This window comes from Artibeus jamaicensis, unplaced genomic scaffold (assembly GCF_021234435.1).
Source record: "Artibeus jamaicensis isolate MK-2021 breed Jamaican fruit bat unplaced genomic scaffold, CSHL_Jam_final contig_519, whole genome shotgun sequence".
In the NCBI taxonomy this organism is placed as follows: Eukaryota; Metazoa; Chordata; class Mammalia; order Chiroptera; family Phyllostomidae; genus Artibeus; species Artibeus jamaicensis.
The window spans coordinates 18,083,295-18,109,490 of NW_026521871.1; the positions used below are offsets into that span (position 1 = coordinate 18,083,295).

General features: G+C 47.8%; 1 protein-coding gene across 11 annotated transcripts in view; it reads right to left on the reverse strand.

The window, feature by feature from the left end:
• The window catches only part of ATP2B2 (ATPase plasma membrane Ca2+ transporting 2), a 494,651-nt gene that overhangs the window by 161,414 nt on the left and 307,041 nt on the right, over positions 1 to 26,196 (reverse strand). The window contains exon 1 of one of the 11 annotated variants that reach the window (XM_037130797.2): positions 25,210 to 25,933. The exons of the other annotated variants lie outside the window; for them this stretch is intronic. The gene's annotated coding sequence lies outside the window, so the exon portion shown is untranslated. Of the gene's footprint in view, positions 1 to 25,209; positions 25,934 to 26,196 lie in introns of those variants that run through there. 11 annotated transcript variants of the gene reach the window in all.

A 26,196-nucleotide genomic window follows, 5' to 3' on the forward strand; every position in this document is an offset into this window, starting at 1 on the left:
GGCTTTGAAGCAGCTGGATTTTATTCCAGGTGCAGAGAGTACCTCTGAAGAATTTTAGATGGCAGATTACCACAAAGATTTGTTTTTTTTTAAAGATCCATCATTCATTGGAGAAAGAACTATCATGGGGTGAGAAGGAAAGTAGGCAGAAAGAGGTGACTACTGCATCATCCAGGAAAACGGGGACAGGGCGCAGAATGCAGGGGCAGCAGTTGTGTAGAAGAAACACGGGCAGGTGGAAGTTAGGACGTGGAACCAAGAGACTGAGCTGGAAGAAGAGGGGGAGGAGCACAGCTGATAAAGACTCTGCCTTCAGCAAGAGGGAATATGGCAGTGCCATTTACTGGGATGGGAAGTCGGGAAGGAGTGGGTTTTGGGGGTGTGGGCATGATCAAGAATCCTGTTTTGGACTTGTTAACTTCGAGATGCTTGTGAGATGTCCAAGGAGAGATGCCAAGTGGCCAGTTGGATAACGAGTTGGGAGTGTAAAAGAGAGGCTCTGGCTGAAGATATAAATATGGGAATCAGCAGCTTAGAGATGTATTTAAAGCCATGGGACAGGGTGAGATCATCGGAGAGAGTGTAGTGAGCGAAGCTCAGAGATGAGCCTGCAGCAGTCATCTAGCCACACTGGTGAACCTGATTAGGTGACTTCCCTGCTCAACAGCCTTCAGTGGCTCCCTACTGTCCTCAGAACAAAGTTCAAAATCCTTAGCCTGGCACACAGGCCTTGCCTACTTTTCCAATCTCATGTCCTTTGACTCCTTCCTTATATCCTTCCTCTCAATCATAATAAACACCTTGTGAGGTTGCACACCTCCAGATTTTTTCCCAGGCAGCTCCCCTGCCTGGAGTGTCCCCCCACCCCCAGGCAAACTTTTGCTCTACTAAAGCCTTCTTCAATCTCCAGGGAAAACTTTCCAACCCCTCTTCCATGTTTCTATGGCCTTCTGGACATACCACACTATTATTGTCTTTCTTGGAGCTCCATGGGGAGGTGGCTGGTCCACCTCTGCACCTTGGGCCCAGCATGACCAAGGCTTATGGTGAGCCCTCATGCCCACGAGTCTGAGATGTACCGCCAGAGCTGGGGTGGGCTGAGCACACAGACTTCATCATTTCCAGTTTGAGCCTGGGCTGCTGCTCTGAAGACACTTGGAGGAAGGAAGGTTAACACAGGGAGGAGATGAGTGGGTGCGAGAATAAAGGGTAGTCACACTGGTCATTTGCTGTGCCACCCACCTGCCACTGTAGTAGGAGGGGATGAGGAAATGGAAAAGCAGGGAAAAAAGAACAGTCAAGTTTATTTCCCTTACTATTGCTCTAAGCTCATGACAAGAGACTTTACTGTGCAGGAAATGAAAGAGGACTTGGCCTGGAGAGGTCATGCAAAGCTCCTGCACCCTTCCTGGGTCGCTTTTAATCTGTCTTATGTTTAATGTTAGCAGCTATAGGCTCCTGAAGAAAGCTCTCTGGAGGGAGGTGGGGTGGGGGGCAACTTGTTCCTTTACTGAGCACCTACATGGTGTCAGGGTCCATGCATTTGGTCAAGGGCACAGGCGGGTTAGGTAGACCTGGGCTGTAATTCTGCTCTGCCGCTTGCTACCATGGCCTTGGCCAGGCCAGTGCCATGCTCTGGGCCTTAGTTTCTTCATCTGTGAGATGAGGCTATTTATACACCCCCACTTAGGCTTTGGGGGAGGTGATGTGTAACCACGCTTGTGAAACACTGAGCACCTGTCACACAGCTGTCTCCTTTCATCTTTCTAACAGCCTTGTTAGAGGAGTATTGTTACTTATTACTAACAAGTAACAACCTTCTTAGTTCCCATTATCTTGCACTGGGCAACCGAGGCTCAGAGAGACCCAGGTCACGACCAGGAAGGACAGAGCTGATGCGTAAGAGCATCTCTGCCTCCAAAGTCAGAGGCCCCTCCCACCTCATCATTCAGTTGGTTGATTCTGGGACCTTGGGTTGGATACTGGGGACTCAAAGGTGATTCAAACAAAAGCTCTGCCCTCCAGGGGTCAGGAGGGCACAGTAGTCACTGACTACTTTATATTCCCACTGGGAGAAGCTGGGGGTGAGGCCTCCGACTGCAAAGGAGGAGAGTGAGTTTGGGAATTCTTTGCTCACAGGGCCTGTTACTCCTTTTGGGACCAGACCAGTAGCTTGAGTTACCCCTCTGAGCTTCAGGTTTTTCATCTGCAAAACTGGTGTAATCATACCTTCCTCAGAAGATAACCAGAGGACTAAGCAGAAAAGCTGTGGGTGATCTCGGAGCCATTTTAGGGGGCCCCATATTAGGCGGTCTTTAGCTGAGGTCCATGTGAGGGTGCTTTGTAAAGGTTTGTATAAAGTTACATTTTTCTGAGGAGGAAGCCTGTGGCTTTCATCAGTTTCTCAAAGGAGTCCCTGATCCTTTTGTCCCACAAAGGCCCAAAATCACTATCTAGTGGGACCAACTCAATTCCCTGCTTTCCAATGAATGCTGGGTAGAAATAGGACCAAGATAGTGAAGCCAGGGAACCCAGGTGCCTAGGGATTGTTAGAGGGAGCAAAGTTTGAGGCTGAGACCCCCATGCTTGGGGCAAGACCCAAGGCAGCAAGGCAAGACCACTTGATAATCACCTCTTGCTCCACAGCTTTTCTACTGTCCCACGACTTGTATCCTACAATAACCAACTCCCCTCCATGCCAACCTGGTGGAGGAGAAAGAACTCAGATGCTGTTCTTTCCTGAGGAAAACGCAAAGCTAATTTTTCCAGACAGCAAGTTCCTGTAACCATAATTGATCAGCTTCTAGTTTAGAGGAAATTAGATTTCATCTGACCCCCTCATTGCCCTGGGGACAAGAATGAAAGCAACAGAACTGGACAGAGAGCTGTTATCACAGATGCACCCCCAGTTTGGCTAGAGAAGTAGATGGATGGTTTAAGTCACCCCCAGTAAGATGCTGCTCAGAGCAGATACCTTGGGAAAATGCTCAGGGGCTCATCTGCTTGGACAACTGCTACTAGACTTATTCCAGAAGTGGCCAAAGTCACTTAGTCTAGTTTAATGTGCTGTAAGTTAAGGTGACCTCACTATGGGCCCAAAAGGCCGGTTGTAGCTTGAAATATTAATTTCAGGAGACTCAACATGGGGTCCCTCTACTCCAGGCCTCACCATGAGCAACAGACACTAGCTTCCTACCTGGCCTTTCTACCTGGAAGTTCCCACACCTCAAACTCAACAGATCTGAAGTCCAGCTTGTCAGTTTTTCTCTTTTATTTGGTGTTTTTTGTGTGTTGTGTCTTTTTTGAAAAATTACTTCTCACTCCTAGGTGGTAAGATATTCTTCTGTTTTCTTCTACAAGCTTTATAGTTGTAGCTTTTATTTTCAGATCTCTGAGTCATCTTAATTTTTCATCTACTTTTTATTGTGGCTAAATCTCCATAACAACATTTACCACTTCAACCATTTTCAAGAGTATAATTCAGTGGCATTCAGCACATTCACACTGTTGTGCAATCATCACCAACATTCATCTCCAGAACTTTTCCCTCTTCCCCTTCCCTCCTCTCCACAACCCCCACTTTATTTTCCGTCTCTATAATTTTGACTAGTCTAGGGAGCTCATGTAAATGGAATCATATAATATTTGTCATTTTGTGACACTTAGCACAGTGTCTTCAAGATTCAACCATGTTGCAGCATATGCCAGAACTACTTCCCTTTTTAAGGCTGAATAATATCACCTTGTATGTATAGACCGCACTTTTCTTATCTGTTGATGGACACTTGAGTTGCTTCCCCATCCTTGCTATTGGGAATAATGCTGCTATGAACAGGGGTGTAAAACTATCTGCCCGAGTCCCTGCCTTCAGTTGTTTGGGGTATATAGCTACAAGTGGAATTGCTGGATCATATAATAATCCTACATTTCATTTTTTGAAGCATCACCATACAATTTCCCACAGCAGCTGCCCCATTCAACATTTCCACCAATAGTGCCCACTGTCCCAATTTCTCTACATCCTCAGAAACACTTGTTATTTTCTGTTTTGTTTTGTGTTTTACAATAGACATCTCAATGCATGTGAAGCAGAATCTCATTGTGGTTTTAGTTTGCATTTCCCTAATAATTAGCAAGGTTGAGCATTTTTTCATGTGTTTATTGGCCATTTGTGTATCTTCTTTGGAGAAATGTTTATTTAATCCTTTGCCCATTTTTGAATTGGGTTGTCTTTTATTTGTTGAGTTACAGGAGTTCTTTATATATTCTGAATATTAACCCCTTATCGAATATATGATTTTCAAGTATTTTCTCCCATTCCATGGGTTGTCTTTTCACTTGGTGGATGCACAGAAGTTTTTAAGTTTCATAAAGTCCGATTTATCTATTTTTTCTTTTATTGGCCATGCTCTGTTGTCATATCTCAGGAATCAGTGCCAAATCCAATGTCATGAAGTTTGTTCCTTCTCAGTTTGTTTGTGGTGTGAGGTAGAGGTTCAAACTTAACATTTCTGAAATCAAACCCCTAAGCTTTCTTACCCCCACCTCACTCTGCTCTGGGATTCACTGTCAGTATGTCAGAAACCAAGAGTCACCCCTGTCACTTTCCTTTCCATCATCCAAGTCCTACTGACTTTGGTCTTTCCTACATTTCCTTGAAACCACTCATTTCCCTGCATCTCCACAGCCTCTACCCCTGTTCAAGTTTTTCTCATCTCTTGCCTGGATGACTAAATTAGCCTCTTAACTGGTATCTCCACTGACACTTGGAAAAGTAAGTTCTGATCACATCACAACCTCCAGTCACCTACACAGCTCCAAGGATAAAGACAAAAGTCTTTAATGTGATCTTCAAAGCTCTGGGTGGCCTGCCTTGGCTCCAACACCTCATTTTCCTGACTCTCTGCTGCAGTCATGCTACTCATTCTCCCTGCCAGGCCTTTGTCTGTTCTGCTCCTTCTGCCTGGAAAGATAATGTTTCTGCCTCATCCTTACCTAGAAAGTTCCTACTCATCCTCCTACTCTAGGCTTAATCCCACCTCCTCAGGGAGGCCTTCCCTGATTAATTTACTATATTGTAAATTATGTATTTTATATGTATTTGTGGGACTGTTGGATTAATGTTCAACACTATACCACTGAGGGCAGGGCCTGTGTTTTCAAATTCCTATTGTATTCTAAGGGCCTGGCATAGTGTGTAGTGAACAGTAGGTCATCTGTAAGTAGTTTGGGAAGGAAGGAAAGCAAAAAGAAAGGAAGGGAGAGAAGGAGGGAGGACAGACACAGGGAAAGAAAAGAGTAATTTCCTTTGTTATGAATGTCCTTCCCAAAGTGGGGAGCCATGATGCTCAGTGCACGATCTCTAGGGGGCAGGAGATGACACTCACTTTTTGTCAGTTTCAAATTTTCTGGGAACTTACTATGTGACAAACACCACACAGACCCTTTCTCAGCCTCAGTTTCTCATCTGGAAAATGAGAAAATAAACAGTCCCCGCAGGATTGTCATATTAAAAGAGATGATATCAGTATATGAAATTGCTAAGCCCCAAAGAGGTGTTCCACAGATGACCTTGAGCCCAGCCGTGCTCTCAAAGACAGCTAAACTCTCTTAGGTTCTCTGTGCCTTAGTTTTCTCTTCATTAGCTGCCAGATCTGGGCATGGACATATCCCTAGGATGGTACATGGAGCCCATTCTGAACCATGTGGTCTTTGAGAATTGCCCCTAGGTACATACATGCCCTGGGAGGCTTAACTTAGCTACACCTGGATCTGGCCATACCTGACTGATCAGAGGAACCTTACAAAAAATGCTCATGGTGCATCTGCTTGGACATCTAAAACTAGACCCATTCCAGAAGTGGCCCAAGACGTAGTCCAGTCAGGTCAGGAGGCAAGTAACCTCAGTGTGGGCTCACTGTTTCCTATAAGCCTAGACTCTGGGTAATTCTTCCCTTACATATGACTAGCCAGTCTCCCTGGTGGGCAGGGGAGACACCTAAGCTACCTTTAGGCACCAAATGAAAGCCAGAACATTAGAAGCTCTGGCACCCAAGCTGGACACTCTAGATGTTCCTCTAAAGGGACTATGCCCTGCCCTGGACCTAGCACTGAATAAGTGAGGAATGACCATAGCTAAAATAGGAAGCTCCCTCAATTCTAGGCTTTCCATGATGTGCTGGGTGGGCTCTCTGCCCTCTTTGACCTTCTTTCCTCACAGCTGGGGCCATTTGAATTCACCTGCAGGCATCAGGCTCTGAGCCCAGCTGGTGCCTAATGGGGAGGAGATTCAAAGATCCCAGGCCTCTGGCTCAGAGAGTTTGTGTCATCTAGGCAAATAGACCCTAACTCTAGGCGCTGGCTCTTGTGTGTCAGAGAGCTCCTTCCCATACCCTAGTTTCTTCGGGGCTAACACCCTGCTAAGTTCTTGCCTGTGTGCCTATCTCCACTTGGATCCCAAGCTCTGTCCAGGCTCTCCTAAGTCCCTCTCAAGTCCATCCCCTTCTCTTCATCTCTGCTTCCACTATTAATGCCGATGTGGGTTGCTGCATTAGTCTCCTCATCTGTCTCCCTGCTGTACCCTGGATCCTACAACCCATTTTCCACACAATAACAGGACTGAGATCCCTAAAACATAAAGTATACGACATCATTTCCCTGTTAAAACCTCCCACTGGCTTCTAGCACACTCAGAACTAAGTCCAAAGTAATTGGGACCAACAAGGCCCAGCCCAGGTGCTCTGGCCCTGCTGATCCTTCTGCTTCCTATTCCACATCTTTATTTCCGATTCTCTGCTCCAGCCACACTAGACCTCAGTCTGCTCCCACCTGCCATGCCTAGACCCCAGAACAGAGCATCTCTCTTTGCTGCGGTTATGGATGGGTAGGAGGTCTGCCTGGGGCTACTGGGACCTTCCTGAAAATAGACAACACAGATGCAAACAGAGTAATGAAAAGGCCTTATGTGAGCGCCAGGATATAGCCACACCTGGAACCAATACTCCTGCTTTTTCTTTTCCTGGTAGGTTAGCCAAAGCATAAAATTTTTCTTGGGCTAACTTGACTTGGCATTTAAGTTACTTACTTCTAAAGGTAGTCTAATTAATTAAACTGGCCAACTCTTGTCAACCCACTTGATTCTTTTCTGTTCCTCCAACATGCCAGCACATTCCCACTGTGGGGCTTTTGCCTATGCTGTTCCCTCCGCCTGGAGTGCTCTTTCCCCAGATGTCTACATGTCTCATTCACTAACTTCTAGAGGTCCTTGCTCAAATGTTACTTCCTTGGAGAGGCCTGTCCTGATCACCCCATCAAACATAATAAGCCTACCCTTTTACTCTGTGTTATTATCTAAATAGCACTTTTACCCACTATGCATGCTATATATTTACTTCTCTGTCTGTCTCCACTAAACTTTAAACTCCGCGAGGGCAGACATTTTTTTAGGGTAACAGTTACCTTTGTTTGCCTAAGACTGAGGGGTATTCTGGGATGCAGGACTTCTGGTGCTAAAACCAGGAATGCCCTGGGCAAGCTACGGTATGTTAATCACCTTAGACTGCCTTATTTGTTTACCATAAAACCCCACTATACAGGCAAGTGGATAAGTGAGTGCAAGCCCTTGCCAGGTGGTACCCTGCAGTGTTTATGTGCACTGCTTCATTTCATCCTCACAGCCAGAGTGGGAGGTGGGTTTTGCTGTTATATCCATTTTACAGGTGAGGAGCCTGAGGCTTGGGCAGCTTGCTGGGGAGGCAGGACTGGAATCCAGGTCTGTCAGGCTCCAGAATGCAAACCCTTAATTGTTCTGCAGTGCATACCTCCCATTTATTGCCTGCTCTGCTCATACCAACTGACCCTTGCCCCACCCAAGTGGGTGGGAACTGGCCAAAAGCAGATCATTCCTGACCAGGTAGGTGGTGAGAGGAGAGGGAGAGTGAGAAGTTCAGGGACTGGACTAGAGCTGCACTAAGGCTGGAACCTCAGAGTGTGGTGTTTCTTGTCCCTGAGCTGTGTAGCCACAGGCCACCTCTCATCTAGGCTCCAATGGCTCCAGGTCTCCTTGAAAGCTTGTCAATCACTGTGGCCTTCTAGGCTTACCCTAAGTCCTGGACTGAGCTTGAGGAATCCTGTATTCTGCTCATTCACAGGGATCTAAAACTAAAATACCCTTAGTTCAGGGAAAGGCCTCTCTCTGCCACCCCAGACCCAGTTGGAACAAGAGGAACAGCATTGCAGGGAGGAGCAGTACTTCCCTAGGTCAATTTGACTTGCTTGTGATTCCTACAATCAACCTTACAACAGGTGCTCCTTTTTTTAATCCCCGTTTTGTGGATCCGGAAAGTGAGGGTGAGAGAGGTGAGGTTGCTTGCTCAAGCTGACAAAGCTCATAGGAGGGATTCTAAGAGACAGATTCAGGGTTGTCACCCAAGCTCACATGCTATCTGCTGTACCTCATCTTGAGGATGATGAAGGAGACAATCAAGCCACTGCTGTTTATTGAGCCAGGCACTTCACAGACATTATTTTTTATTTCATCCCATCCAGAGTGGTAGGTATAACTGTCTCCACTTTACAGGAAATTGCACAGCAGAGGGGTGAAATGACTGACTAAAGTCACACAGTACAAATGATTCCTAATGGAACTTATCTTACCCTCACTCCATCCCTCTGTCCTTCCTTCTTATCACCCTACCTAACTGTTGTACCTATTTAACAGCCAACATTTACTGAGCATCAGTGATTTGCGAGGCCCTGTCCACCTGTCAACACCGTCCCGGCTCTGACAGCAGGAGGAAGTCCTGAGCTCAGGAGGCACTCTGGCTCTGGGCCCAGGGCAGCTTGAAATCCCTTCCTGAGAGGCTGCCTGGATTCCAAACTGGGATCCCCTGAGTCCAATTAGCCATCTACTTGGGAGACTCTTGATGGGGAATTCTCTGGGATCTCAGCTGCTCTGTCCTCTGCCCGGCCACCAAGGAGCTACTTCTCATAACAAAGCGGGGTGGGAGAAGAGCCCTGGAAATCTTTATTAATTCCATTGTTGGAAATTTCCATGGTGGTAAAAAAAGTCCTGGTGGTTGACCTCCAAACACCTCCCCAAAAAAACTTCTAAAAAGAAACTGCAGCCCAGGCCAATGCAGGAGTTGACCACAAAAGAGCTCAGGGACCAGCACATCACTATCAGTCCCCAGCACAGAGCTGGGCACCCAGAGGTGTAGGGATCAAGGAAAATGGGGACCCCTTTCTCTCCTGGATGGAAACACAGATTCTCCCTTATCTTTGTTTAGGATTAAGTGACAAAACCAGAGTCTATTTTCTCTGACACCTGTTCACTGTGTGACCTTGAGCAGTTACTAGACTTGTCTGAGCCCAATTCCCCCCTGTGAAAGGAAGCACTGGGAGGGATTCTCTGTAAGGTCCGAAGCATTAGTGATACCTGCTGGCTCTGACTTTGGGTTTGTTTTGCAGACTGAGGACAGGAAGGGTGCAGAGAAACTTGAGTGGCATCTAAAGGGACCAGAGGCTTCCTAGAAGGGAGAGAAAGACCTGAACACTCTGCAGGTCCTGGAGGTACAAGCTGGTAAGCAGGCACACTCCTCACTGCCTGGCCACCATCTGCCTCTCCCATGGGCACACAGCTTCCCCAGCTGCCTTTCCATGAGAGAAAGGGACAAGCTGGGGATCTACATAAAGGTGAAGATCCCCAGGCTGCCCTCAGCTCCTTCCCTGCCTTCATTCTCACAGCCACTCCAAGGCTGCTGGCTCTAGGGGGGTGGGGGTGGGGAGCGGTTTGCTCTGGTATTTTGAGTTCTCAACATCCACCAGATATGGGCACTACCCCATTCTGCTTCAATTAATTTCTTACCGCCTGTCCCTAGGCTGCCCCGCTCTGGGCTCTTTGTCACTCACCAGCCAGGTTGGTCTTGGAGCATCTAAGCTCTGATCCTGTCCTGCCAACCCCACTGCAGGACCCCCACAGCCCTAACTATCTAGCTACAGCAGAATCAGGGCAATGATCCATTGCATCACCTCTCTCTTCTTGTTAAAGCTCACCTCTAAATGCAGGAAAATTCCCTTACACTTCAGAGGCCCTCAATAGACTGCAGCCTCCACTGATAGCCCAAGAATATTCCCTGCAGGCTGGAAAGAGATGCCATTTCTTGTCTAGACCTGGGTTTGAGCCCAGCTCCTCACTTTCTATACACACTCTTTCATAGTTGTGAGCCTCAGCTTCCTCAGCCATGAAATGGGGATGAGGACATGTCCCTTGTACTGTTGTCATGAGAATAAGATAAGAGATGAGACAGAAGGTCTGGGCACAGAGCCTGGCCTGGAGCAGAGCCTGGGCAGAGCTGACTTGGACCTGCTATGTGGAAGGTGCTGGCTGAGGCCTCAGTTTTAGTCCCATGTGGCTTCAGATGAGGAGGGAGTTGTGAGGGGAGGGAGGCAGAACCATAGGGCAAGAGGCCGGGAGACTTTAGGAGTTGCATAGCCATTGTCATCCCTGTCATCTCAGAAGCAGTATCTTTATCCCTGAGCTTTGCGCTGGGTAAAGGCTCAGGAGGGGAGCAGTGGGGTGACAAAAGAGGTTAGAAGAGGAGGAAGGTGATGGTTTTGTGCCCCTTCCTGTTGGTGGTTGCTCAGTGTAAGTGGTTCACACCTGGCACAGCCTCACCCTACCCTGGAAGACCTGCAACATGCTCCTCTCCTACCTCTGGCCAGTGGGTTCTACTCCCTCTGCTTCTCAATTGTCTCCTCATGAAGGCTTTATAAAGTAAGTCTTTGTAAATCACAGCAAAGAAACCAAATTTGCTCTGCCTATCTCCACATTTCCTTCAGAGGCACAGGTGCGGGTGGGCAGAGCATTGCCCATCCTTCCTGCTCATTCTACAGAGAATTGCAAAGATGGGCTGAGCACCAGCTGACGTGGCCCACTGGGTGGTTGGAGCACAGGACCTCCCTATCTGGCCTTTAGGCCTGCTACCCCAGGCTGGCCCTTCAGCCATGACTCTGCTCCTAGGGGAATGGAGGTGCATGTGCAGGAGCCAGACCTCAGGCACATTCCCCTGGTTAGCATCCTTCAACCTTGCACTACATCATTTCCCAGTCAAGGAACTTTCCATGGTTGCCCATTGATCAAGTGTGCAGGATATGGTCATGCAGATGTAGTTTCAAACCTTCCCCTGCCACTCACTACCTATGCAACTCAGTTTCTCTACCTGTAAAATGGGAATTTCATCACCAACTGCCTAGAACTGCTGCAAGGACTGAAGGAGATGACAACCCCATTTTCATATAGCAGCTAGATGGGGCTGTGTGTGTGTTTCATGCCTGCTTAAGACCCTTTAATGTCAGGACCAAACCCATATTCCATACCAGGACCTACACAGCCACACATGATCTGGCCTCTCACTGCTTCTTCTGCCTGGTCCACCTCTCTCCCCTTTACAGACTTCATCACAGCCAGAGTAGCCTCTGATCTTTGAACATACCCTTTTAGTTCCACCTCAGGGCCTTTGCATGTGCTGGCTCCTTTGCTGGAATTGCTCTTACTTTAGATGGTGGCATGGCCAGGTTCTTATCATCTCAAATGTCACCTCTCCTTGACTATCCTAGTCAAGCTATCCCAGTTGGCCCTTTTGATTTCCCTGTTAATTTTCTTTGTAGCCTTGCCTAGAATGATTTATTTTATTTATTAGCAGGACCTCCTCTGTCTTGCTCACCCTTACAGTTGACCCTTGAACAATACAAATCTGAACTGCATGGTTCTATGTCTATGTGTTTTTTTAAATAAATAAGTACAGTACTGTAAATGTATTTTCTCTTCCTTATAATTTTCTTATAACATTTTCTTTTCTCTAGTTTTATTGTAAAAATACAGTATATGCTACATATAACACAAAATTTGTATTAATGGATGTCTTATATTATTAATAAGGCATCTAGTCAACAGTAGGCTATTAGTAGCTAAGTTATTAAGGAGTCAAAAGTTACACATGGATTTTTGACTGCATGGGAGGGGGCTAGCACCCCTAATGCTCATGTTATTTAAGGGTCAACTGTATACCCCCAGTTCCTCAAACAGTACCTGGCATACAGTGAGAGTTAATAAAGTATTTGTTAAATTGAACAAGTAAGTACGAAATCAGTCTGCAACACAGTGATTATTAAGTGCATACTGGTCCCTTTTCCTTTACCTACTCCCAGCACAGCCTTTCCTCTCAAAGAGTGCACATGCATACACACATGACCAAAAATAAATCCCAGATAAAACTAAGAAACAAAAACCCCAAAAGGGAAAACCCTGTACTAGGAGGAGGATGTTAGGAGATGTTAGGAGATGCTAGGGTTCCAAGACCAGCTGTAAGGCCTTGCCTAGCTTACCTGAGGGTTCTCGCTGAGACTGCAGGAAGTCAAGGTTGCTGGCAAGGGCAGAGGCCAATCTCAGCATGAAGCTGATGGATCACTGAGCCCCTGCACATGAGGAGTAACCTGCATCCTGTCTCTGGTTCTATGGTCCTGTGGAGGGTGAAAAATGTGTTCTCTGGGCAGAAACTGGTCTGGTTCATTTATACCATGTCCCCAGTACCCTCAGCTCAGAATAAGTGCCCCACAAATACTTGTTAATGAATAAAGGATGGTGGAGGATTGGACAGCAAGAAATAGAAAGAACTGGCCATGAGTGTCCATGGAAGTTACCAGCTTGGGACCTGGTGCTGGGCAATGCCCAGTGCCATCATCTCAGAGTGCCTCTAACGGTATTCACATCCTGTTATGTGCCTGCTCAAGAACCTGCAATGGTTTCCATTGTCTCTGAGAAGATATGGATTTCTTAGTCTGGCACTCAAGGTCTGCCTGCTTTCCCCTCTTCCTGCCTCTCTGCCACCATCCATTCATCTTGATTCTCTACCAACTCATCTACCCATCTGCCTGCCTATCTATCCCTCTATCACTCCGTCCTTCCACTTACCCACCCTCTCATCCATCCATCCATCCTCCCCCACACCTATATATCCATCCATCAACCCACCTATCCATCCATCCATCCACCCACCCACCCACCCCTTCATCCATATTTATTGAGTGCTTACCAGGTTATAGATAATGTGCTAAATGCTAGAGTCAACCCAACTCTGCAATTCTATAGTAAAATGATCTCACCAAATAGCTATCTGCAAATCCTGTCTGTTTTTCCTTTTAAACATATCCAAAATATGGTCACTTCTCTTCACCTACACAGTCTCTACTTTGGTCCAGTCACCATCTTCTCTCACCATGCTCACTGCAATAGCCCCCTTCCTGGTCTTCCTGCCTTTCGCTTCCCTCATTCCTACTCCTAGTCTGTTCTCCACACACAGCCAGACAAATCAAGTCCTTATTCTGCTCAGAACCAAAAACAAGGAAGAGCCAAAGTCCCTAAAATGGCCCACGATGCCCTACAGGACCTGCACCCCTCCACCTGTACCCTCGCTGAACTTATCTCCTGTTCTTCCCCTCATTCACTCCCCTCCATTCCACGGAGCACACACCCACCTCAGAACCTTTGCATTGGCTGCTCCTGCCTGGAACCCTCTTCCCCAGACAGCCACATGGCTCCCTTGGGTCTCTGCTCAAATGCCACCTTCTAAAGGAGGCCTCCCGAACCCCTTACTTGAAACAATCCTCTTAATCTTCCTTCCTGTTATTTTTCTCCATACACCAACTGCTCCTTGACATATCACCCACTTGCATCTTTGTTTATTCCCTATCTTCTCCTTGAATGAAAGCTACAAGGTAGTGAACTGGCCTGTTGTATTCAGTGTAATATCTGATTACCTGGTGCATAGTAGACCCTCCAATGACATTTGTGGAATGAATGAATGCTCCTCCCGCCTCCACTGCCCTTGGGTATGGATGGCTATTTTCATTTTATGAAGGACTTTCACAATGTTTTTGTCAGTGGTTCTCAAATGTGTCTGCTCATAATCACCCCTCTGGCCTCTCCTTAAACAGACTTTGTGGGTTTTCTCCATGGGTTCCCCTCTCATGATCTCCAACCCTTTCTAAAGGGCCACAACAGCTCCAACATCAACTGGGACTCACAACAGCCTCCCCATGGATGCCTCCTATGAGTTCCAAAGTCTCATCAGCTGCCCTGTCTTCCCTCTCTTGGGAACCTGCCCTTCATTTTGCCCTTGTTCACAGGATGCTTGTCTGGCTTCCTCTTTGTGGGCCTCTGGTCTCTTCCCTACAAACCATTATCTTCACTAGTGCCACAGGATCTTCCAAATGGCCAATCTTGTTCACATCCCTTCCCAGCTAAAACTGTTCAGCCCTTGACTTGGGCCAGCCACCTCTCTAGCTGAGCACTCACTATCCCTGCCTGGAGCCTCTGGGCTGCTAGTGGTGGCCTCCACATGGCTCCAGTTGTGCCTCTGCCTGGAGCAGCCTCCTTACTGCCTACCTTCCTTCCAGCCAGCTAGCTCTTATTTATCCTTCCACTTGGCTGGCTACTGTGTGAGGCCCTCCCAAGGTTGTTCCCTGATAACCCAATGAATTGCCTGCCAGGGCCTTCCCCTGACCTGGTGCTCATATTAGTTTGGGATTACTGGTCTCCCTGCTAGACTGAGCACCCTGGGACTGTGAGGCCACTGTTGTCACAGTTATGCTGGGTGCTCTGGAGTCAGCTGCTGGCTGAGTGCCCTTGGGAAGGCCATGGTATATTGCAGAGCCTCAGTTTCCTCATATGTAAAATGGGGGTGACAGGTGCCAGAGAGATGTTGTATTAAATAAGTCATACAGAGCACTGAGAATAGTGTCTAAATCAATGATATTGTACTCAGTCAGCAGCAATGTGGTTCAGAAACTAACGCTAGGAAGGAAGTCAGGGGTCTGAGGCAGGCAGGTACATCTGTCTGCCCAGACCTCCTGGCATGTACTGGACCTGCATCTGGTGGGAGGTGAGCTAGCAGGGCCAGCAGATCACCCTGGACTTTCTCTGCCTTTCTCCTTACTGAGAAGCCTCTACTTGCTCCAGTTGATATTTAAAAATATGCCTTATTTGCTTTGTGGCTGATGAAAGTATCTTTTCAGGTTCATGTTTTCTGCCCTTCTGCTCTCTCTTCTGACCTTTGAGCTTCTTTTCTGACTTTACCTGCTGGCCTTGGTTGCATGTGGCTTTTAAAAAAAGATTTTTATTTATTTTTAGAGAGAGGGAAAGAGAGAGGGGAAGGGAGAGAAACATCAGTGTGTGGCTGCCCCTCATGCACCCCCTACTGGGACCTGTCCTATAACCCAGACATGCACCCTGCCTGGGAACGGAACCAGCCACCCTTGGCTTCACAGTCCAGCACTCAATCCACTGAGCTACCACAGCCAGGGCTGCATGTGGCTTTTTAAAGCCAACTTTTTGCATCTAACCTTTATTTGAGCTCAGACTCCTTGCCCTCCTCTCGGTCTCAGGGCTCCCTGGCTGGGGAGGAGGCAATGACATGTCCTGTTACCCCATGTCATCCATGTTGTGGGGGAAGGAGGGAAGAGCCAGCCCCAGGTTCACACTTGGTGGCAGGCAGTTTATGCTGGGCACTGTACGTATACTAGTGCCTTAATGTGAGAATGGGGGCACAGAGGGGGCACACCACAGCTGGGAAACAGCAGGGCTACAGCTCCCAAGCCACTGCTGTGTGTGCTAACCTCTGCTGCCTCTCACCCAAAGCCTGCCAAGCCACCAGGATGGCCATAGTACACTACGGGACAGATAAAGTCACAGATGTGAATAAAATGATTCCACAGAAAAAAATCAGAACTCCTCTGAATTTATATCTGTCAGCAAGTGAAAGAACAAGCAAGGGAAGGAAACAGCAAATGGCCAGATTTCGTTGACTCCAAGTTGAATTGTTAAGTCACGTCATGATTTTTTGTACCACTGAGAAAAAAAAGATGCTTCCAGTGAAACTGTGACTTGTTATCAGCTTCCACGTATATCCTGATCTCAGAATGTGAAATGTGGCAAACATGTACATTCCAGGATTGACAAAACAGGATACCAACAGGGGTTACATGAGGTAAACGTGGGGAGAATAAAATTAAGTTATTTTACTACAGACCCTTCTGTATCACTCCATTTGTTTCAACATGCATGTATTATTTTTATAATTCAAATTACAAAAATTTGCAGTTGAAAAACAGAAAACAGGGTTTTCCAAACAGTTGTTGCCTGGTTGCTTTTCTGGCTACCTCATGGGTTGGGGACACAGTAATTGGCAGCTCCTGAGTGGCCTGCTGGGGGAGAAGGCTGAGAACTTGTGGGCTAGTGGGCAGGTGTCAGTCGTGCTCTTTCCGGAGCTCGGCCCTGGGTAGGTTCAATCAGCAGAAATTTCCCTTTACTAAGGTCTGGTCGCCAAGCCCATCATTAAAGTGTCTGCAAGATTGGAAACACACAGAGGCACTACAAATAATACAATGAAGCCCATTTTCCCAGAGAATGGGACACCAAAGAGCTCTTCCTCTGCTTTCTTCTGCCTCACACAATCGGTGCTGCAACCTTGTGTTAGACAATTTATAGACCCGGCTGTCTATGCCTTCTCCCTAGCTAGACTGTAAATTGCAGGGCACTAGAAATTGCATTTGTCTCATCTAGGCTGTACCTCTTGCCCACTCTCTCTTTCTCTCCCTCTACTCCCCCCTGTCCCTGCTCCCCACAGGGAGGTGGATGAGCATGAGGTTCCTGGGCAACCTCCTACAATCATTCCTTCCCCATTTTGCAGATAACAGGTCCAGTGTGATTTTGAAGGTAGACACTGCTTTCTTCTTCACAGCTGCACAAAACAGTACCTGTCACCCCCCATGCCCCGCCCATATCTTAGGCCCTTGAATACAAGAGTAAGAGACATTAAGCTAAGCTTCCTGTCCTCAAGGAGCTGACTATCAGAGAACAAATAAGGCAATAAATAGTGAAAAGAATGTCAAATGTGATAAATTCTATTAAAAGACAAGTACTGTGATAGAAAAACCTCCTTTAAACAGGCTAAGTGGGGAAATACCATTTAGCTTGATGAGAAGAAACCTACTATACAAGGAGAAAGAGAAAAGGCATTCTAAATAGGGATACAGCATGCATAAAGCCCCTGAGGCAGGAAAGAGGTTGATGAGTTTGAGGAATGGAAAGGAGGCCAGTCAGCTAGAGAAGAATGAGTGAGGAGAGAGGGGTGGGATGAGGGGCCAGGCCCTGAAGTGTTTATAAGCTGTGGGAAGGAGTCTGGATCCTGTGAATCACAGGGAGGAGTATAGAGTTTTAAGCACAGAGCACCACAGTCTGATTTATATTGTTAAAAGGATCCGTCTGGCCCCTTAGGGAGAAGACATGATTGGGGGTGGGGGCAAGAGAAGATACGGAGGACCAACAAGAGAGTTTATCCTTTCATTTATTCATTGTTTATTAAAAAATATTCTAAGGAAATCTCTGAAAAACACAAAAATGAAAACAAACCAAACTCATCAGCTGGGGCAAGACTTGAGAGCTCCAGGGTCTGCAGCCTGGGAGCTTACAATAAAGGGAGAGGCAGAAAGGCTTCCTGAAGAAAGAGGCATTTAAGGGAGGCTCTAAAGGATGACTAAAGGGTGTTCTGGGGTTGGGCAGAGCTGGGGCAAACGCTCAGAGGTGGGAAATGGACAATGTGAATGGGAGCTGTACTCCCATTCATACTGAGTGACTGAAATTCCTGACAGACTTAGTGGATGAACTAATTCACTGAGGAAGGTGAATCACAGAGGAAGATGCACAAGGGTAGATAGAACCTACACCATGGATGTACTGCATGCAGGCCAAAGAGTCTGGGCCTACTAGTGCTCCTCATTGCCTGGCCAGAGAATGGCAGGCCAGATGACATTCTGAGAAGGGCCCCTTGGTGGCCATGGTGGGGGGGCATAAAGGAGGTTGGGACAAGACGGGAGAGAAAAATGGGGCCAGGTTCCCCCTACCATTCTGATTCCATGATTATTAATAATAAATATACTGATACTTCATTGAGTTTCCTATGTATCAGGCATTGTTCTAAGTTCTTTATAGCTATTAAATTATTTAATTCAGGTTATGAAATTGATATTATTATTTCCATTTTTTAGGTAAGCAGACTGAGGCACAGAGAAGTTAAGTTACTTGTTCAAGGTCGCACAGCTAGGAAATGCTAGGTTTACAATCAAGCCCAGGCTCTTGGGCTCTGGGGTTTGCTCTAAACCACTACCCTGTGCTGTCTCCTCCATCTATGATTCTATTGTTCCTCATTCTAGGGTTTCATCTCTCTGGCAGACAACCCCCTCTGGACAGTATGTCCTTGGATGCCCTCTGAAGCCCCAAGCTTATGTGTCAAACTGTATGAACTGACTGGTCCTACCCATGGCACTATTGCTAACCTGTGGGACCAGGGGTGAGTCCCTGGATTTCTCTGAGGAAACTGTGTTTCCATCGGTAAAGTGAGGATAAGAATGCCTTGTTCACGGGATGAACACGAGATGTACATGTTGCTAGCCAGGGTGATAATCACATCAGTGACCAGGAATTGGGCAGCAGCTGCGCAGAGCCTTTTGCTCACATCTTGCATAATCTCCACATGGCTGCAGTCATTTCCCCCACTACGGAGGGACAATAACTCACCCATGGGGACACAACGTGTCTGTGCCAACACTGGGACTTGAATTATAGATCCCTTAACAGTGCCTGGTAGGCGCTTAAGAAATGCAAGTCCTCTGCCCAGAACACGAACCCTGTGTACCTACAACTTAATGAGGGTTATCCAGGTGTCTTTTAGGGATTGAGGATAAAGACGGAAGATGTGATCAACTCCTGGGTCCAGGCCTGTTGTTGCTAAGAGGTCAGCCTCAAGGATATCCTGAACTTGCCCCTGTGTCCCTGTGGGCAGTTGTGTTTAGAACACAGGCCAGGTATGGCCCAATGGCCCTTCTCCTCGCTTGAGGTCTGACCCAAGGCCTTGTCCTTTCTCCTAGAGGGGTGGGGTGGTATATGAGCATGGGGGGAGGGTGACAGTCAGTACCATGGACAGAGTGCCAGGGTTCTGGTTTCCCTTGGAAACCTTGGGCTGTTCCTCTCTGGGCCTCATTCTCCCCTGGAGTCCAACTCTCCTCGGACAAGTCTCGTCCTCTGTGAATGGGTCCCTACAGCAGTTGTGAGAGGCAAAGTAGTGTGTGTGCATGGAGAGCCTAGCATGGGAAGTGCTCAGTTAACCACAGCTATTACTATTACCCCAGGTTGCCTTGGAGGCTGTAGTGAGGCTCAGGGGAGAAGGTGGTATAAAGGCTTGTTGGCCTCTTTCCAACCCCAGCATTTGCATTCATGTTTGGCTGTTGCAGTCCCATTGTAGAGGTTTGACTCGGGAGTTCAGAGGGCCTCCCTGGAGAGGCTTTCGGAAGTCCCAGGGCAAGGGAAGCTGTTGGAATTCCCTTCCCCCGAGTCTGCTGGAGCAGATTCAGGTCTCTGAGAAGGCAGAGAAGCACCCAGAAACAGCCCTGGACCCCAATGCCCAGACATATTTAGTTCTATTACTACTGCCTGAGTATAGGGTCCCACTTTAGAGATGAGGAAACTGAAGCCCTATGGGATCCAAAGACTGGTTGGTGAGGCCAAGTCTCAGCCATGGAAGTTACTCATGGTCCAGTTCCCAGCTGAGCGTTTGCTCTCAGCTGCCACCTTCTCCTGGGGCTGCCTGGGCTCCCCAGTGAGAGCTCTTTCTGAAGCTGATTCATCTCTGGGTTGGTGAGGAGCTTGGCACATGGCCAGCCAGCACACACCAAGTACTCAGCCAGTATTGGTTTTATTGATTTACATTCTCTCCCCTCTTCAAGATCCTCTGAGTTTAGAAATCCAAAATTTGCTGGGGGTGGGATGGGGAGAAGGGCCTCATTTTAATCTGAACTGAGTCAAGTAAGTTGATAAATTTGGAGTGGCCTAAAGAGCTCTTAATCTTCTGCCTTCAGATTGTTGCTAGGAAAAGACTGGGTCTAGCAACCTTTGCATCGCAAATACATATGACAGCATACACTGTTCTGCCTCACCTGGGTACCCCTTGCCTGCCTCCCACCTGCCTCCCTCTCTGAAGACCACCTCTGGGGTAAACAGGAGCTGCTGCTGGGTCAGGCTTGCTCCTAGGGACCCTGATCCAAGATTCATACGGCTGTACACACACATGGCCATGAGTGCCTTACCTCTAATCATGCCCCTTCCCTGGGACTTTGATGATCAGTAATGCCAGAGCAATTTTGAATATTAGACGTTTAAAGTGCTAGAAGGCCCATCTGGCCCCAAAGTCCTTGTTTCAAAGATGGGGACAGATGCCAAGAGGGACTGTAATGGGTCCAAGGTCACTGCTTATGTTTTTCAAGGCTGGGTGGCACCTAGGTCTCTGCTCCCTCAACTCCTGCTCTAATCCATTTTTGTGGCCCTGGCACTGCCTGGGCTGGACCAGTTGGCCAGCCAGGGCTTTTGCTCTCTTCAGGGGGTAGTTTTGTTATGTCAAACCTTCAGCAGCCGCCGAGAAGGCACTGGGAGGCCAGGAAGTGCTGGCTGGTAGGCTTACACGGTGGTTGGCAGGCTCTTCTGACTTTGGGCACAGCCCAGTGCAGCCCCTTCCCCTGTATGGTGAATAGGTAGAGATGTGAAGGAAGAAGGAAACTACTTTTGGTGGGAGCCTGGAACCAGTGGATGCTGCATCTGGCTGCAGCTTCTTTAAGAAACCATCCCTCCCCTGGCAAGAACCCATTCTTCATAAGAATCAGAGTCCTAGGCCAACATGGGCAAGAAAGCAACATCAGGTTAGTGCCTGGACACTGGGGTGTGGTTCTAGTAGTGGGGAGAGCCAGCTGGGTGACCTTGGGCAAACCAATATGTATCTTGGGCCTCAGCTGCCCTGTCTGGAAAATGAGTGTGGTCTATATTGTTATTTTATTGAGCCCAGTGTCTATTTTAGCTACCATTTATTGAAGTAGAAGAGACTCATTAGAAGTTCATCAAATAATAATTGCCTATACTTTTGCCAAACACTGTCTTAAGCACTTTAATTTTATTTAATTCCCACAGCAATCTTATGAATTGGATACTTTTGTTATCCCTATTTTACAGATGGAGGAACTAAGGCCCAGAGAAGTTAAGAAACTTGTACAGTCACATAGGAAGGAAGTGGTGTAGCAGGAACTAGAATCCCAGAGTCTGTGCTTTAAACTCCTCCCTGTTCTACTGTCTTTATCATTTATTTTGAGCTGTTAATTATGAAGCACCTACTGCATATAGGGACTCTGTTGGGCATATGATACACACATAATCATGTTGGCTTTTCATATCAGTGCTAGGAGGTGGGTATTCTCACATCCATTGTTTCAGAAGAGGTCACAAAGGCTCCTGCAAGGTGCACAGAAATACCAAGGTCCCACCATGACTGAGCTTGGGAGGCAGGTGGGAGACTGGCCTGTTCCTATCAGCCTGCTGGCCCTATTCTAAATCCTTTAGAGTTTTTATCTTATTTACCATATTTTACCGAATCTGAGATGCACCCATTGTAAGATGTATCACTACTTCCTGTACATTTAAGACAAAAGCATGGCCGGTTCTAGTGACTTGCCACCAGTTATGGTAGGCACCCCTGTTTCAGAGATAGCAAAATGTGAACCTGGGAATCCACACAAGTCACCTTTAATCACAACAACCCTACAGGGCAGGCTCTACTGTCCCCATTTAGCAGCTGAGGGAACCGAAGCTTAAAGATGAAGGACGCATAGCTGGCCAGTGCCCAGGCCTCCGATCTGATGCTGCACAGACTGGGCCCAGACCTGGTCTGGAACCACTGTGCTACATCACTGCTAAGTCAGGCCATGTGACCCACAGGTACAGATTCGAATGCTGAGAAAACGCCGACAGCCAGGGCCTAGCACACCCGTGCCCCTGATGACCTTGTGGCCCTCGTCCAGCACAGAAGCCTCAGGCAGGCTTGGGGCACCCCCAAACGGCTTCCCAAGGATCCCCCACCCCTCCACAGCCTCAACAGAAAACTCTGACAGCTCAGTTCCCTCTGCCACCCCTGAGCCAACCCAGCAAGGCAGGGCTTGAGGGAGCCAGGCTGGAAAAACTCCTCTGGATAAAACTTCCCACAACTCCTGCAAAGTGGTCCCTGGAATGGCCAGACATGGCCCAGTGGAATAGCCCAAGCCAGCACAGAGAATGCCACCACTTCACAGGAAACTGCTCTCAGGGAGGCACGGGAGCCCCAGAGAGACCTGCTTCCTTCCTTCAAAGCTATATGGCTCCTGGACCTAAAGCGGGGCTGCCCACTCACAGGTTCTGTCTGCAGGCTCTTCCAACCCCATGCTCCACTGCAGCACGGCTTCTCAGGGCCTTTACAAAAATCAAATCGACCCCCTTGGATCAGAATGGCCTGTTCTGAGAGCATAGTTAAAAAAGCCCTCTGGGGTCTTTCCTCAGAAGCAGGACAGAAGCTCGACATATTTCAAATGTCTGGTATGACCAGGGCTCCATTTGAGACAGATTTCGATCCATCACATCACTCACAGTATCTCATGGGCAGGTTTCCTCAGCCCCACTTTACATGTCAGGATGTCACACTGTGAGAGACAAAGCTTCAGGCTTCAGGTCACACAGAAGTCAACACTGGCACTGGGATTTAAGTTCGATTAAATTTCTGATGGCGTGAGATGAGGCCACTTTAATACTGACTGATCTCTAGCCAAGCCCTGAGTCAAATGCTTCCTCTGCATTACTTTACCAAATCCTCACACAACAAACAGTAGTATAAAAATAATACACTTTTATTATTACCCCAATTTTACAAATGAGGAGATACCCTCTGAGTCTTTAATTGGACCATAAGCCAAGGCTAGGCACTTCACCTAAATTCTATTTGCTTCTAAGAACAAGTAGAAAGGTGAGCACTAACGTTACTCCCATTTTATGAAGAAGTCACTAGTTCAACAACACGCAACTCGATGGTAGAGTCACTTATTCCGACGTGGCTTGGAGTAAGCGATTACCTTCCTACACATTAAATAAAAAAATCTTTGCAAAGTGCTTGAGGATGGATAGATTTATTATGATTAGCATTTTAGAACTTGGCAATTACTCTACAAACTTGGCATCGCTGTCCCCATTCTCCAGATGAGGACACTGAGGTTCACAGAGAATGAGGGACAGATTAAAGGACTGTAGTCTCTCAGACTCCTGTTGTGCAGGTCCCCTCACACCTCCAAGCTCCCCTGCCCATCTCCAGCTCTTCTCTCTGGGTCAACACAGGGCTTGCTGTGTGACTTGAGTATGTTCTTAAACTCCCTGAGCCATGGTTTCTTTATCTGTAAAGTGGGTGATAGTGAGGAGGAAATGAGACACTGGACAAAGGACTTACCAGCAGTAAGCACTCAATAAATATTATTGACTGTAGTGGGTCAATACAAATTCACATCCACCTGAAACCTCACCTCAGAATGTGCCCTAATTTGGAAAGAGTGCCTTTGTATATGTATTTAGTTAAAAAATCTCAAGAGGAGCCCTGGCTGGCGTGGCTCAGTAGATTGAGCACCAGCCTGCAAACCAAAAGATTGCTGGTTCAATTCCTAGTCAGGGCACATGCCTGGGTTGTGGGCTGGGTCCCCAGTAGGGGGTATGTTGGGGGCAACCACACACTGATGTTTCTCTCCCTCTCTTTCCCTCTGTCTAAAAATAAATAAATAAAATCTTTAAAAAATATCTCAAGAGAAAATCATCCTGGATTTAAGGTGGGCACTATACCCAATGACTGAGGTCCTTGGAAGAAAAAAGAAGAGGACAGAGACACACGGAGAAAAAGATGACGCGCAGATGGAAGCAGAGAGTGAAATGATGCAGCTACAAGTCAAGGAATGCCAAGGATTGCTGGCCACCACCAGAAACCAGGATGGCAGAGGATGGACTCTCCTTCAGGGCCTCCAGAAGGAATCAGCCCTGCCGACACCTTGATTTCAGACTTCCAGGCTCCAGAACTGTGAGAGAATCAAGTTTTGTTGTTTTAAGCCACCCGGTTTGTGGTTATTTGTTATGGCAACCACAGGAAACAAACACAGTGGCTATAACTGCTATTGCAGACTTGCATTGTCTTAGCCCCTTTACCCTAGGGCCAGCTGGCAGAAGAATCTGCCCTCACTGGCCCCTCTTTTCAGGGGAAATCATGAGACCAGGGGGCTGACACGACTTGCCCAAGGTCACCCCCCAGTGACCGAGCTGGGCCCAGAACCAGCTCTCTTGGCCTTCAGACCAAAAGGCCTTCTCCCCCGTCTGTGGGGACCTCTGTAGTCTCAGGGACACCAGCCCTGGTCCCCACTCCCATCTCCATCAGGCCCAGCCATCTTGCCCTCCACTCTGACCCTTCAGAGTTTCTTGGATTGTGCATGATGCTTCCAAGATCTTAAAAACACTCCTTCCATCCCTTTCAGGGCTCCCAACCAGAGACCGCAGTGAAGTCATGGCAGATTGCCTGGCACCCAGTAGGTTCTCAGGAGTGGCTGCTGAAGTGTCACCTATTGTTTATGGCTGTCATAGGGCAGCCCTATGAAGTGGGTAGCGATTTTACAGATAAAAAACCAAGGCTGAAGAGGCAAAGCGACTCATCTAGGGCACCCTTAAGTGGCAGAGGTAGCTATTGAACTCACACCTTCCGACTCACAGACTCAACAACTTCCATCACTGAGCCACAAATACAAGCCACACCCTGAGCTCAGCACTTTATGTCCATTATTTCTCCCACTTGCCTCTCACAACAGCCTGAGAGGTGGGTACTATTATGATCCATTTTACAGATGGGTAAACTGAGGTTCCATCCTACCACTGTGAATGCTGGGCCCCTGCCATCTTTTCCATCTACTACCAGCTTTTATAGGCATCCAACCAACTCTGTCCAGAGGAACATTCTCCCTAGTTTCTTCTTTGAGGCTCCCAGTGGGAAGGGGAAATGAATTACTGCTGGTTCAGTTTTGGCCTTGGAGAGGGCCAGAGACCCACCCTGCCTCCCACACCTCACTGTGTATTTCAGGTGGGGGCCAGGGGAGGAAGCCCATCTACTCTCCATACCCCCACCACCGTGTGCATGTGCCTGTGGCGCCCAGCACGTGCTCACCAGACAGCTCTGCTAAGGGAAGCTAGCAGGGGCTGCATCCCAAACCTCAGGGTCCCCCAGTACTCCCTACCTTGACCCTGAGCCTTCTGTGTTCCAGCTGCTTCACACACATTACTTAAAATCTTCCCAACATTCTGCTGTTCATCTATTCCCCTTCTAGAAAAGGAAAGATTAGGGTTTACAGAAGGGGAGTCATGTCCTCACTGTCACATGGTTGGGATAGGCTTTACCAGGACTCAACTAGAAGGCCCAGTAGGTCTCTTTGGCGTGTCCCTCCCACCCATGCTGCTGAGAATACAGCCTCATTTTGGATTTGAAGGTTGACCTGCCCCAGAAAGGCCTGATTTAACTGCACAGGGTAAAGTCAGGGTCTAGGGGTGGGATAGAGGACTGGAGGGCTGGGGACCTGAGTTTTAGTCTCACTCTGCCACCAACTTGCCAGGCGACCTCAGTTTCTTCAGATGTGGCAGGAGTAGGTGAAGAGCACGATGCCAGCAGTTCTGTCAGCCTATGAGATCTCCCAAGCCCCTTCTCAGTCACCTTGGCCCCCTGGGGTCTAGAGCTATGGAGATACAAACTGCGGGGCATCTGTGACAATGCAGCCCTCAAGACCTCCTGCATCACTGGGAGACCAAGATCTGCTCCTTACCAGGTGATTCTTATGTCCACTAATGCTTGAGATCCACCAGCCTAGAGATTATCCATCTTTGCTTTCCTTCCTACCTTGGCAGCAAGATGCTCACCTGCTCTGGCCCTGGTGCTGCTGCCAATCATTCCTCTGTGCACAGCCTTCTATAGTGCTCAAGGCTCCCAGACACCTGTGGGCTGAGGCAGGAAAGGACAGACATGCCCTAATCACAGATGAAAAGACTGAGGTGCAGAGAGAGTGACTTGCTCAAGGTCACACAGCTGGCTAGGAGTAGAGGCTAGGCCTGGTATACTTCTAATTTGCAGTCAAACATCTGGGGAAAATCAGGGACACAAGTAGGTTGCTGCTGCTTCTTGCCTGGGACCTGAGAGAGATTGGCAAGATTCCCTATTCTCCTGAGAGCACAAT